Source organism: Podarcis cretensis, assembly GCF_951804945.1.
Source record: "Podarcis cretensis genome assembly, chromosome: 6".
Lineage (NCBI taxonomy): Eukaryota > Metazoa > Chordata > Lepidosauria > Squamata > Lacertidae > Podarcis > Podarcis cretensis.
Window position 1 is genome coordinate 73676119 of NC_137175.1, and position 12954 is coordinate 73689072.

A 12954-nucleotide genomic window follows, 5' to 3' on the forward strand; every position below is an offset into this window, starting at 1 on the left:
ATCCTGTCTGAAAATTTTCCAATCTGATCTCTCAGTATGCATTTCTTATCTTCCCTATTACATGTCAAACTTATAACCAATATCTCTATCTTTTCCTACTTTGTAACACTTCATATATTTCTCCTTACAAAACTTATTGTAGTCCTACTAGCGTAATTTGTAGATTACAGTTGCTCTTCAAATAATTCATATACTTCTTCCAATCTTCTGTAAATCTCTGGTCCCGCAGGTTTCGAATCCTTCCTGTCATTTTGTCCAATTCTGCATAGTCCATTAATTTCGTCTGCCATTCTTCTTTCGTCGGAATTTCTTCTTGTTTCTGGGCTAACAATACTCTTGCCGCAGTTGCTGCATATAAAAACAATTTAACATCTTGCCTATTAATGTCCTGACCTATAATATCAAGTAAAAATGCTTCTGTTTTTTTTTTTTTTAAAATGTATATCTCAACATGCGTCTTTCACTCACATGCATGAATGTTGAAGTGATTGATACTGTAGGAGAGGCAACTTGGAGACGCAAAAAAGATAAAGAATAAACAGGAGGGGAAGAAGTCTGATGGGACAGAAGAAGGGGGCCATTTCAGGGGCCACATAAAATGATTTTAGGGGCCGTTCATATATGATCTCCCGGGCCAGGGTTATCTATGGCTGGTGATGACTTTTTGCATTTTCAGTCGGGGATCTTTTGCAGTCCCATGACTCCTACCAGGGATGTCAGGTACTGAACATGCATCCCTTTGCATCCCAAGCATGCGTTTTACTGCAGAGCTACAGCACTTCCCTGAAGGTGCCTGTACTACACAATGTACAGATTTCATGTCTCTGCTGCCCTCAGTGTCCTCACGCCTGTCAAAAGAAAAGAAATACACCTTTTGTGTTCACCCACACAGGCACTCAAAAATAATAACCAACCTGTTTCGGCATCATACTCCTTTTCATTCTTGAAACAGCCAGAAAACTGACGTGTGGATGTCACTCTGGGGTAATATCTGCCTTTTGCAGGCTTTCTCTGACTGTGGAATGCCCTCACCCCTGGGAGCATGCCAGACACGGATGCTTTTGGTAAAGATCTGTCTCCCTGGGCTCCACGGCTGTTATTTTTTTATTACATTATGTTTTTGTTTTTATCTGCTCTTACTGCTATGACTTGTTGTTCTTTTAATTCTTGTGGGATCAAATGTTGCAGGGCGGGTGGGCTAAAAATAATCAAACAAATACAGAAACAACCCTTTTGAGTCATCCCATGCATGCTGATTTGTGGGAAAGTTAGGCTGGATTTGGTTGGCTCTGACAAATGTCATATGAGTAGGATCGTGCATAGTATTACGTCCCGGAAGGAAAAGGGAGTGGCGAGGAAAACCTCTGTAAATTTTCTCAGTGTGTTCATTCACAGCATCACAATTTTACAAAAGCACCGTTGTAGGAGTCTGTGGCATGTTGCTGTCCCTCAGACTGATTAGCATTTTTTTTTCAGACAGTGCAGGCTTACTTAAAGGATTTCTTTAAGTAATTTGTATAGTGTTCGCAAGTGTTCAAGTGTTTGTCCTTCATGTAGATTATCTAAACTATAATCCTTACAACAACCCTTTCCAATAAATCAGTACAGTCGTACCTCGGATCCCGAACACCTTGCGAATCAAACGTTTTGGCTCCCGAATGCCGCAAACCCAGAAGTGAGTGTTCTGGTTTGCGAACGTTCTTTGGAACCCGAATGTCCGATGTGGCTTCCTATTGGCTGCAGGAGCTTCCTGCAGCCAATCGGAAACTGCGCCTTGGTTTCTGAATGTTTTGGAAGTCGAACGGACTTCCGGAACGGATACCGTTTGACTTCCAAGGTACCACTGTATTATCATACTGCAGGTGAGGGATTGAGACTGAGACACTAAGGACATTTAGTGAGTTCATGGCAGACATAAGAGTCATAGAATCATAGAGGGGAAAGGGACCATGAGGATTATCTAGTCCAGCATTCCATTGTTTGTGGAATCATGAACATTACATCCAAACTAACCCCTTCCACCAGGCTGCAGAGACACCTGCAGCTGAAGCCAGGCCAGTTGATCAGTCCACAGGACATGGAAGTGCTTTGGACAATCTGAACTAGTCCCCAGCAGTTATTTAGTACTTCAGAGTATTTATTCCACTTGAATGGCAAGCATGAGGTGTTTTGCTGAGCAGACAGGGAATCACATTGGCTTTCCGCAGATCAGTACAAGCTGTCTGCTTCCATGAAAAAATGATATACCAAAATGCTTCTTTCTGCAGCTTATCTTTAGCTTTTGTGTCACGGCTTCTCGTAACACAATATTATGGAAGAGCATTATGTCGCTGTTTTTTGTGACTTCCAGGGAGCTGCTGCGCATAGTTAGCTGGCTTAAAATCTCGCCGAAGTCACGTTTTAAGCTGCATGGCAGGATCACTGCCAGAATCCACACTGGGGGGGGGGGGGGACAGAAGGCGAGAGGATACTTTGTTGCTGACAGTAATTAGGTTCCGCCAAAAGGGCACATTTGTTCCAGGATTTGCTTTCTGGGAATAATCCTTAAATTATTCCACACTTACAGCGCTGATCCTAAAAAATAGTTACTTGGAAGTACAGTGGACGCTCAGGTTGCGAACATGATCCATGCAGGAAGCACATTCACAACCCGAAGGAGGGCAACCAAAATGGTCAAAGGCCTGGAAACGATGCCTTATGAAGAACGGCTAAGGGAGCTGGGCATGTTTAGCCTGGAGAAGAGGTGGTTAAGGGGTGATATGATAGCCATGTTCAAATATATAAAAGGATGTCACATAGAGGAGGGAGAAAGGTTGTTTTCTGCTGCTCCAGAGAAGCGGACACGGAGCAATGGTTCCAAACTACAAGAAAAAAGATTCCACCTAAACATTAGGAAGAACTTCCTGACAGTAAGAGCTGTTCGACAGTGGAATTTGGTGGAGTCTCCTTCTTTGGAGGTCTTTAATCAGAGGCTTGACAACCATATGTCAGGAGTGCTCTGATGGTGTTTCCTGCTTGGCAGGGGGTTGGACTCGATGGCCCTTGTGGTCTCTTCCAACTCTATGATTCTATGATTCTATGATCTGCACATGCGCGGGTTGCGATTCAGTGCATGCGCAAAGTGTGATTTAGCACTTCTGCGCATGCGCGACCGCTGAAACCTGGAAGTAACCCATTCCAGTACTTCCGGGTTTCGGCACGTCCGTAACCTGAAAAAACGCAACATGAAGCATCTGTAACTCGAGGTATGACTGTAATACCCAGAGGATTGTAGCTGCAATCTTTACCTGGGAATAAGCCTTATTGAACACGGTGGGACTGGCTTCTGAGTAAACCATGCACAGGCTGCAGCTCGAGTAAGCCTTTTTGAGCATGACATGTATAGGAATGTGCTGCTACTAAGAATATTTAGCTGGAAGTAGCCCTAACTTGAAATCAGCTGTGTATGCTTCTCTGAAGAGCATGAGACTCTTAATTTCAGGTTTGTGGGTTTGAGCCCCACACTGGGCAGAAGATTCTTGCGTTGCAGAGGGTTGGAATACAGTCGTACCTTGGACCTCAAACACCTTGGCTCCTGAAGAAATCAGCTCCCAAATGATCAAAACTTGGAAGTGAGTGTTCCGGTTTTCGAACGATTTTCAGAAGCCAAACGTCCGGTGCGGCTTCTGATTGCCTGTAGGACATTCCTGCAGCCAATTGGAAGCCACACCTTGGTTATTGAATGGTTTCAGGCGTCAAATGCACCTCCGGGATGCATTCTGTTCGAGAACCAAGGTAGATTACTCTTCCAGCTCTTCCAACTCTATGATTCTATGATATATTGCGCATGGACAGAGCTACTGTATTGTGTTAATTTCTCAGCTCCCATTTCCAGTACTTGTTGCTCTGTCAAGGCATTTTAAGGAGCATAAAGAATAAATCTTGTCTTCCTGGAGAAACAGATCTGTTTAATTAAATTGTTTTTCCGGTAGTGTTTTCATCCTCCTCCTTGCAGGAACAATCCTGATTGCGGGGTTTTTTATATTAGTTTGAATCAAATCCAAAGAGATGCCTGGAATGAGCACATGCTTGAGTTGACCAGAGGTCACAAAAGGCATTTAAACTCACCCAAGGCACTCTGCTCATATGGGGTGAGAAGGATGAAAACTTCAGCTGCCTAAGTGACGTTTTAAGGAAGTTCAGCAGGGCCTGAGGATTTAACTGAATCAGATATGTCCCATCCCCAAGTTGGAGTCCTTATCTTCAAGGGTCATGGGCAGGAGAGGCAGGGCGTCCAGGGCCAGCCACAGAAGCGTTTACAAAGGAAACACTGAGCATATGGCACTGTTGTCCTCAGACGTGGAGGACTCCACTGCAGAAGACCCAGGAAGGGCTGAGGTTCCCTTGCTCTGTCACAGTAGGAGAAGCACACCTGTTGATGCTGTTGTGACTGCTATATAAAGCAGCGTTTCCCAAACTTGGGACTACAGCTTCCATCATCCCTAGCTAGCAGGGATGATGGGAATTGTAGTCTGGAAACAGCTGGAGACCCCGTATTGGGAAACACTGATATAAAGGCTCAGTCCTAGCTTGTTTCTTAGCTAGAGCAGCTTCAGAACTTTATGTTGCCCGTGGAAAACCCTGAACCCTACTGTGCCACACCCCACCCAAATCCATCCATCCTACACACTGACCCACCTGAACCTTATCACCCTTTGCCTTGCTGTACCACAAAGCAACACAAGATATTTCCTGCTGCTTTACATAGTACAGAGGTCAGCAAACTTTTTCACTGTCCCTCAGACCTTGTGGGGGGGGCAGGCTATATTGGGGGGGGGAATGATGCAAGAGCACCACGAGCCCCGGTGGCTGCTTACCTGTGTCTTGCGAGTGGCAGGGGCTGGCGGTGGTGGTGGGATGATGAGTGGCATGCAAAAGGACTCTGGAGAGGCGCTGCTTTAAATGGTGATTGCTTGCTTGAGTGCTGCTGCTGGCACCAACAAAGCCCAGCTCCCTTCCTCCTCTAGGCAGGGCAGGGAAAAGGCAGGAGGAGGGAGGGAGGAGGCGCCGGCGCCGTGTGAGGGAGAGGGAAAGAACACGCACGCTGGCGATCCATGCAGCGATTCCTGGACCATCCGTGAGCCAGATCCAGAAGGCAATTGGGCCTGATCCAGCCCTCGGGCCTTAGTTTGCCGACCCATGACATAGTATGTTAAACATCAATCTTTTCCCATTTACATCGTACCTTGGATCTCAAACACCTTGGCTCCTGAACAAATCAGCTCCCGAACAATTGAAACCCGGAAGTCAGTGTTCTGGTTTTTGAATGATTTTTGGAAGTCAAGCATCTGCCACAGCTTCCACAGCTTCTGATTGGCTGTAGGACATTCCTGCATCCAATCAGAAGCTGTACCTTGATTTTCGAACAGTTTCAGGAGTTGAACGGACTCCCGAAACACATTCTGTTCAAGAACCAAGGTACATCTGTATTTCTTCTCAAACAAAACATCTCTTTCCATTTCCCTTCTCTTTCTATTCCCTCTTCTTCATTTCTCCTTTTTTAAAATGTCTAAAACAAAAGAAAGAAAGGAGGCAGCCTCTAACTCCATTGTAAACAACACATAAATACAAGTGCAAAACAAACGATGGTGGTTATTTAAGTCATCTTTCTGAGATAGCATGCACCAAGTTCTATTAAAATACAGTGGTACCTCGGGTTAAGAACTTAATTCGTTCTGGAGGTTTGTTCTTAACCTGAAACACCACTTTAGCTAATGGGGCCTCCTGCTGCCGCTGCGTCACTGCTGCGCGAATTCTCATTCTCATCTTGAAGCAAAGTTCTTAACCCGAGGTACTATTTCTGGGTTAGTGGAGTCTGTAACCTGAAGCGTATGTAACCCGAGGTACCACTGTAGTAAGATTAAAGCATTCCAAGCGGGAACAGATGTGAGGGTTTTCTAGTGCCACATTCTAAACACTAATGTCAGTGCATTTGCTTGCTGTGAGATTTTGTTATATCTGAGGCTGCAATTCAGAGAATTGTGCGACCAGCTCTGTGCATCCAGTGGGATTTTCACTCGTTGGGTCTTTGGTACTCAAACAACAACCTGCTGCAGAAGGGTACTCTGCACAGAAACGTAATGTGGCCTTATAGCTGAGGTAGGCTAGACAGACAAGTGTTAGAAGCTGAGGTATGAAAGCTAGGAGCTAAATGGCACCTTAAACCGAGGTTATGGATGCAACAACAGAATGTCTGGGCACACTTTTTTATTACAAGAATACAAAGCTGAAAATGAATGAACTGCAGCTAAAATATTGTGTTCATTTTCCACATGGTCTCTTCTCCAGTCTTTGGAGAGTATCTGGAACTGGGGAGACAGAAAAAGGTCCTCACAGGGATGCGGGTGGCGCTGTGGTTTAAACCACTGTGCCACTTGGAGTTGCCAATCGGAAGGTCGGCGGTTCGAGGCCCCACGACGGGGTGAGCTCCCGTTGTTCAGTCCCAGCTCCTGCCAACCTAATCATCATCATCATCATCATTTTTATTTATACCCTGCCCTCCCCAGCCAAGGCCAGCCTCAGGGTGGCTAACAAGCAATAATAAAAACAAGTTGAATGAATACAACTTAAATACAACATTAAAATACAACATTAAAATACAACATTAAAATATTGAAACATTAAAATATTAAAATGCAGCCTCATCACAGGAGGAGAAAGGAAAAAGGAAAAAGAAAGAGGGGGAGGGAATCAAATTGGCTCCAAGCCAAAGGCCAGGCGGAACGACTCTGTCTTACAGGCCCTGCGGAAAGAAATCAGATCCTGCAGGGCCCTGGTCTCATGAGGCAGAACCTAGCAGTTCAAGAGCACACAGTGCAAGTAGATAAATAGGTTCCCCTCCAGTGGGAAGGTAAATGGCATTTCCATGTGCTGCTCTGGCTTCGCCAGAAGCAACTTAGTCATGCTGGCCACATGACCCAGAAAAACTGCCTGCGGAAGCAGACAAACGCCGGCTCCCTTGGCCTGTAAAGCAAGATGAGCGCCGAAAGTCCAGAGTCATTTGCGACTGGACTTAACCGTCAGGGGTCCCTTTACCTTTACCTTTTCCTTCCACTCTGCAGTTTTAATTGAGTGCAGTACTGCGCCCAGAGCTCAGAAACTGCTCGCCCTAATGAAAATTCCTTGCTGCAAAATGCGCCTAGAACAATGGGAGTTTTGAACACTGAGACAGACCCAATGCATGATCCAACTATGCGGTGGACAGAAGGAAAAGCCAGGAAGAGGAAGAATATAAGACTTCTGGGGAACTTGTGGATCCTCTGGAGGCTGTGTTGAATTCCCAACTCCAGCCAGCATCACCAGAGGACAAAGATCATGGGAGCTGAGGTCCATGCACATCTGGAGGGTCTACAGATTCCTGCCTTAGGAAGCGGAGGAGCACTACAGAATAATTGAGCATGGGATCTGGGGAACCTTGTACGATTAGCAGTAGTGAATTTCCTGATAAAGTGAAACTGAAAACTTAGCAGAACCAAATGATAGAGGTCATGATAAGTGATACTTTCCTATACCCTATAGATTTATTTTGCCATCTGTCTTAACTCTGTCTGGAAAGCAGTGCCTGAGACGCATTTGGGGGCCAGAAGTGTCGCTCTGCTTATCCAGATGTGCTGAGGCTGCTTTTGCTAGGAAACGCTGCAAGTTGTTAAAAGCCTCCTTGTTTGACATTCAAAAGTAAGGTAGAATAAATCCTTTATATAAAGAAGCCACAAATCATGATGAAGCAGCCACTCCTCTGATTTTCTTTGGCTCCGCCATGGTGTGATCTTCAACGGACGTTTCTGACGAGGCTCAAAAGGAACCCTTTTATAGGTATGCTACTTTCTGTTTGCTCAAAATGTGGAACTGCACCAGCCCTTGGTAAAGTCTGTATGAAGCAAGACACATGAGCAGCTTGCTTGATTTCCTGTTTAGAGAAAGTCAGCAATTACAGTACACTCAGCTGTCAGTTAATGCAAACTTGCAAGCTGTGGTGGGTAGCCTGGTGGACGTAAACTAGGGAAATCTCGGTGTATTGAGCAACCTTGAGCCATTCCTTGGCTAACCTGCTTTGCAGGATTGCTGTCAGGGTAAAAGGGTGGGGGAAAGCTGTACCCTGATCTCCTTGGAGGAAGTTTGGGGGTAGAAAGTAGATTAGTTTTGCAAAAGCTTTGAAATAGGTTGCCACTTGTTTGTTGCAAAGATCCACCTTCCAAAAAATTATGGTATTTCCCCATTGCCTCCAACTTGTGAAAGGGAACTCTGGTTGATGGCATGGATAGGAGGGGAAATGGTTGGCATCCGTCTGTCTCGGGAGACAATGGCAGAGTGCACCTTTGCGGGTGAAATCAAACCGTTGGAAGGTTACAGCGCCTGCTGTGGCTGTAGAGACCAATACAGGAGAGACATGTTTTGTTGCAGCTGGGGCAGATGAAGGCATTCGGTTGTGCAGCTGTAGGTGCACCATGGCATTTCTTCTCTCTGCACTGCTCCCAGGGGTCATTCCTCCTCTCGTCGCTGCTGTGGATACATGACCTGTCTCCAGGCACCATGGGGGGACTTCTGCATTGTGAGTTTGATGTTGCCTATTTAATGAGTATTCGTTCTGATTTGTGTGTGGGGAGCTTAGGTGACAGTCACATCCATGCCATTCAATTAAAGCACCAAAGAATCCTGGCAGCTGCAGTTTTACCTTTTGCAGAGCTACAATTCCCAACATCCTTAATGAACTACAGTTCCCAGGATTCTTTTGGGGGCAGTCCACTTGCTTTAAACATACGGGGTGTATGGGGCTTACATTGCATGGAGGCAAGAGTTATCCCACACTTTTCAGTGTGTGTGTCTCCCCATCATTCTATTTACTGCAAAAGTCAGATCTTTGGGGGAAGCACATTTGTTGCACAACACCTCCCAATACCCTATAGCTCAGCAGTTCTAATTTTCCAGTATGTGATTGAATCTCATCCAGAAACAGTGACAGTTTGGAAATTCCCATACGCTCCCTCTGGCTCCTCCTCCATCCTGTGTGTGCTTCTCCGGTAAAAGTTTCCTGACCCGTCATAGCATCACAATTTCTGCAGTAATCCTTTTTGTCAAGTGTCATTTCCTTCTTCCTAGCCTTTCTCCTGGCCATTTAACTTATGCTAGAAAGAAATCTTAATTTGTTCTTCAAAGAGCTGAAAGTGCTTTGAAAGAGATTGTGACTTATGGTGGGAGTACACCTCCCCCTTTTGCCTTTAGTGAACAGGATTTGTAGGTTTTTCAGTTGTTTCGAGGTGACAGTCAGACAAAAGAAATAATGTGTGCACCCTTTGTAAATCCTCTTTCAAGTAGTAACATTGCTGAAGTTTGAAATTACCTGCTTTGGACTATGATATACCTGCATGCGTTATGCAGCCAGACATCATTCCCATGATAGGTTTTTCTGCAGCTTGAAATACAAAAATTGGATACTGCCCATGCACAAAATGTGTATTCAGTCTGAAAATGATACAGCAATATGATCCAGTGCAGCCAGTGTCATGAGGAAATTTAGAACTGTCCTCTCTTTCTAAAAATAATAATAAATCGTTGCAATAATGCTTGTAATTGCTGACTCAGTTTTGAACGGAACTACTCCCAAGTCTCTGGCTTTAGAAGTTTAGTTCCATTGGCTGATAATATGTTGACCTGGTTTGCACATGCAAATCCTGGCTTAATAAACTGGGATATGCACAAGCTTCATGCAGTGGTGCAAGTAGATCAGAGGTGTTCAACCTTTCTGAGTCCACAGCTTCCTTGACCATTCTTTTTGCGGCACCTCTGTGGGGCTCAGGAGCCCAGATGTGTCACCCCTTGCCTGCAGAGCCGGCAGCCTCTCACCCTTTTTCAAACACCCTCCTCTCTTCTCCCCTCTCCTTGGGAGTCCTCCGGGCAGCCACTGCTGCTGCCCCTGGTCTCTGAGCCCCTACCCCAAAGAGAGGTGCCTCCTCACACTGCCCTACAGGGGCCTGGGTAACAACCCCAGGCCAGTCCCAGGTCAGTTCACCTGGGGAGCTTGGGCTGCTGCAACAAACTGCTGTGTAAGCCTTTGGGTGGCAGAGATGCGAGACGGCATCAGAAGAGGGAGGGAGGGAGGGAAGAAAAGAGGGACAGAGGCCCATGTTGCCTGTGGCACCCCTGACCCTCATTCAAGGCACCCCAGGGTGCCACGGCCCACTGGTTGAAAACCACTGAACTAGACAACTTTGTAGCCTATTTAGACTTCTTTTGGGGTGTGTGTGGCAGGTGTATTCTACAGCATGTCATTAACACAGGAGTAGTGAAGTTATCGGTTATGTATTCAGTGGTCTGTGTTTGCCTGAGCTTGAGTCTGGACTAAGGGTTCAGAGCCTTTATCCATACACTATTCTGCTTTATTAGTTGTTCCATGATGTTTCCCCAGTATTAATGCATTATTGCTGTCTGGAGGGGCAGTCTTGCACTATAGCACAATAAAAGCAGGACATCTCCTCCACCCCAGAAACGTTTGCGGTATAAAAAGCAGGAAGTTTTTGCACTGACTGGAAACAAAACAGAAACTTTTGCAGGCACAAATAATACTGAAAGTGGAATTGAGTATAAAAACCTTGATGTCATCATGAGCACAAATCATCAGGAATGCACAAGAAAAAAAGGATGTCTGGAAGGGGCCCTTGGACCCTAAATTTAAATGGTCTTATAGGGGCCCCCTTTAGATGTCTAAATGCATGACTTTGGTTGTGAAGCACACAATTCCTAATTCTATTCCTTCCACCGTCATTCCATGCTTTTCAACTGTTTCTACATGCCTGTTGTGTTAGAGCACCCAACAAACAAACAAATCAGTTGGCCGTTTTAGATTTTCTTTCTTTTTTATATAAAAACCCAACAACTCTTGAGCATGCACCATTTCACATTTTAAACTCACTTAAATCATAGCAACATCATAAACAGGGGGCAAGTGGGGGTGGGTTGCTTCTGCTGCCTGATGCAAAACACATGTATTTGGGAACTGGGACCATTTTCTTGTAGAAGAGGATAGTAGATGTTTAAAGTCAAAATAATAAAATGAGCACCTGTAATCGGCGTTTGAAATTCACCAGGTGCATTTTGCACCTTGCTATCAGCCACTTGCGACCGAGTGAAGAAGCCTGGGCACCAGGATGGTGGTTGACATCAAAACTTGTTCTGTCACTGAACCCCAACCATTCCCCATTACAGTGGACCCTCAGGTTACGTTACCTTTGGGTAACGTAACTTTCGAGTTGCGAACGCGGCAAACCCAGAAGTGTATACTTCCAGATTTCACCATGCGTGTGCGCAGAAGCGCTCTATCATGCTGCGTGCGTGCGCAGAAGCGGCACCTCATGTTGCAGACTTTTCAGGGTACGTACATACCCCGGAATGAATTAAGTTTGTATCTGGAGGGTCCACTATACTCTGCAATGTCATAAGACTCTGCCCAGAACACTCTGTGATGTCAGAGAAGTTCAGCCAATACCTGTGAGGGATCCTGTCTTTTGTTTTGTCAGCACTGTACTCTCTCCTGTTCTTCCCTTGGTATGGTTGTGCGCTTTCTCTTTCTCTCTCTCATTTTACCTATACATAGGCAACAAGGTACCACCTGTTGTTTCCTCCCCCACCATTTTATCCGCACAACAACCCTTCGAACCAGGTGAAGTCGAATAACGCCATTGTGTTACAGGACAGCAACGATGGTATTGCTTAAATGTGACTTGAATATGCTTGTAGACCTTGAGAAAGATGGCGTGGTCCTTGCTCCCCAGCTGAACCAGTATTTGAAAACAGGCCTTGTGGCATTTGGAAGATTCGCTTGTGGTCTCCTGTGTGCATCTAAAAAAACCCTAAAAACTGAACAAATTAAGAGGCATGCATGCAAGCATTCCTGGTCCCTTCCCTCCCTAACAACAGGAAAGGGAGGGCGTCTCCAGACCACGAAGGGAGAGCCAATTAGGCATCTTTCCAAGATTCAGAGAGGGAGACAATTATCTGATTTTCTAGAACAACAACAATTAATCCTTTTACCCACCATCCTTATGTGGAGCTCATTTCAGTCATCATGAGCCACTGTGGTGTGGGGGTGTGCAACTGACAGACCCACTTGTTCTGCAGCCCTCTTAATGGAAAACTACGTGGACCAATAGTATGAGGTGATAAAATTAAGGTTCCTCTGCTGCTGTGCAAATAATCACCCCACATTATAAAGTAGGCATTGCCAGCTGTGTGACTGTTACTGGCCTGTTAACTCAATTCCTGTTCAAGATTACAGATAATTGCAACTCAGGGCATCACGCATGGAGGAAAACATCCTAACCGGCAAATCACAATAATATTTCAATCCAGTTAAAAGGTTGCTCAGACAGAGAACGTGAAAAGAACACACAGCATCACTGAAACCTTTCCCAACCTGGAGCTCTCGGGATCTCAGACTACAACTCCCATGAGCATGGCCAGTGGTCATGAATGATGGGAGTGGTAGTCCTAAACATGTGGAGGGCACCAGGTTGGGGATGCTTTGATAAGGTGTTTTGATAAAGTGAGATGGTATTGTACAGTTCTGCAGTATCCTGTTGTTAGAATGGGATTAGGAACGCTGCTTATTTGGCACTACAGAACGAGAAATTGGGCTTTAAATGGGTCAAGTAATCTGATCCTTAAACACATTCTTGAAAAGTTTCCAGTTCCTTCCAGCTCGTTGTATGATTTCAGAGTTTAGATTCCATGTCCCTGAATGTTGATATTTTTGAAACTGTGAAATTTTTCAGTTATGATCAACAAAACGAAAAGTCGCTCACCAAAGATAAGAGTCGAGTTGGCAAAAAGTGCAGGAGTTTCAAAAGAGGAGATGCATTAGTCAGCGTTTCCCATCCCACTCCGAACAGAAAGTCCTCACAGAACTTGACAAAGGGCGTTTTG

General features: G+C 45.3%; 2 protein-coding genes across 2 annotated transcripts in view; one reads left to right on the plus strand and one right to left on the minus strand.

Moving 5' to 3' along the window:
* Nucleotides 1-12954, minus strand: part of KYAT3 (kynurenine aminotransferase 3) — a 339782-nt gene that overhangs the window by 63889 nt on the left and 262939 nt on the right. The window lies entirely within an intron of this gene.
* LRRC8C (leucine rich repeat containing 8 VRAC subunit C) overlaps nucleotides 1-12954 on the plus strand; it is a 35118-nt gene that overhangs the window by 5347 nt on the left and 16817 nt on the right. The gene's annotated exons all lie outside the window — the stretch shown is intronic.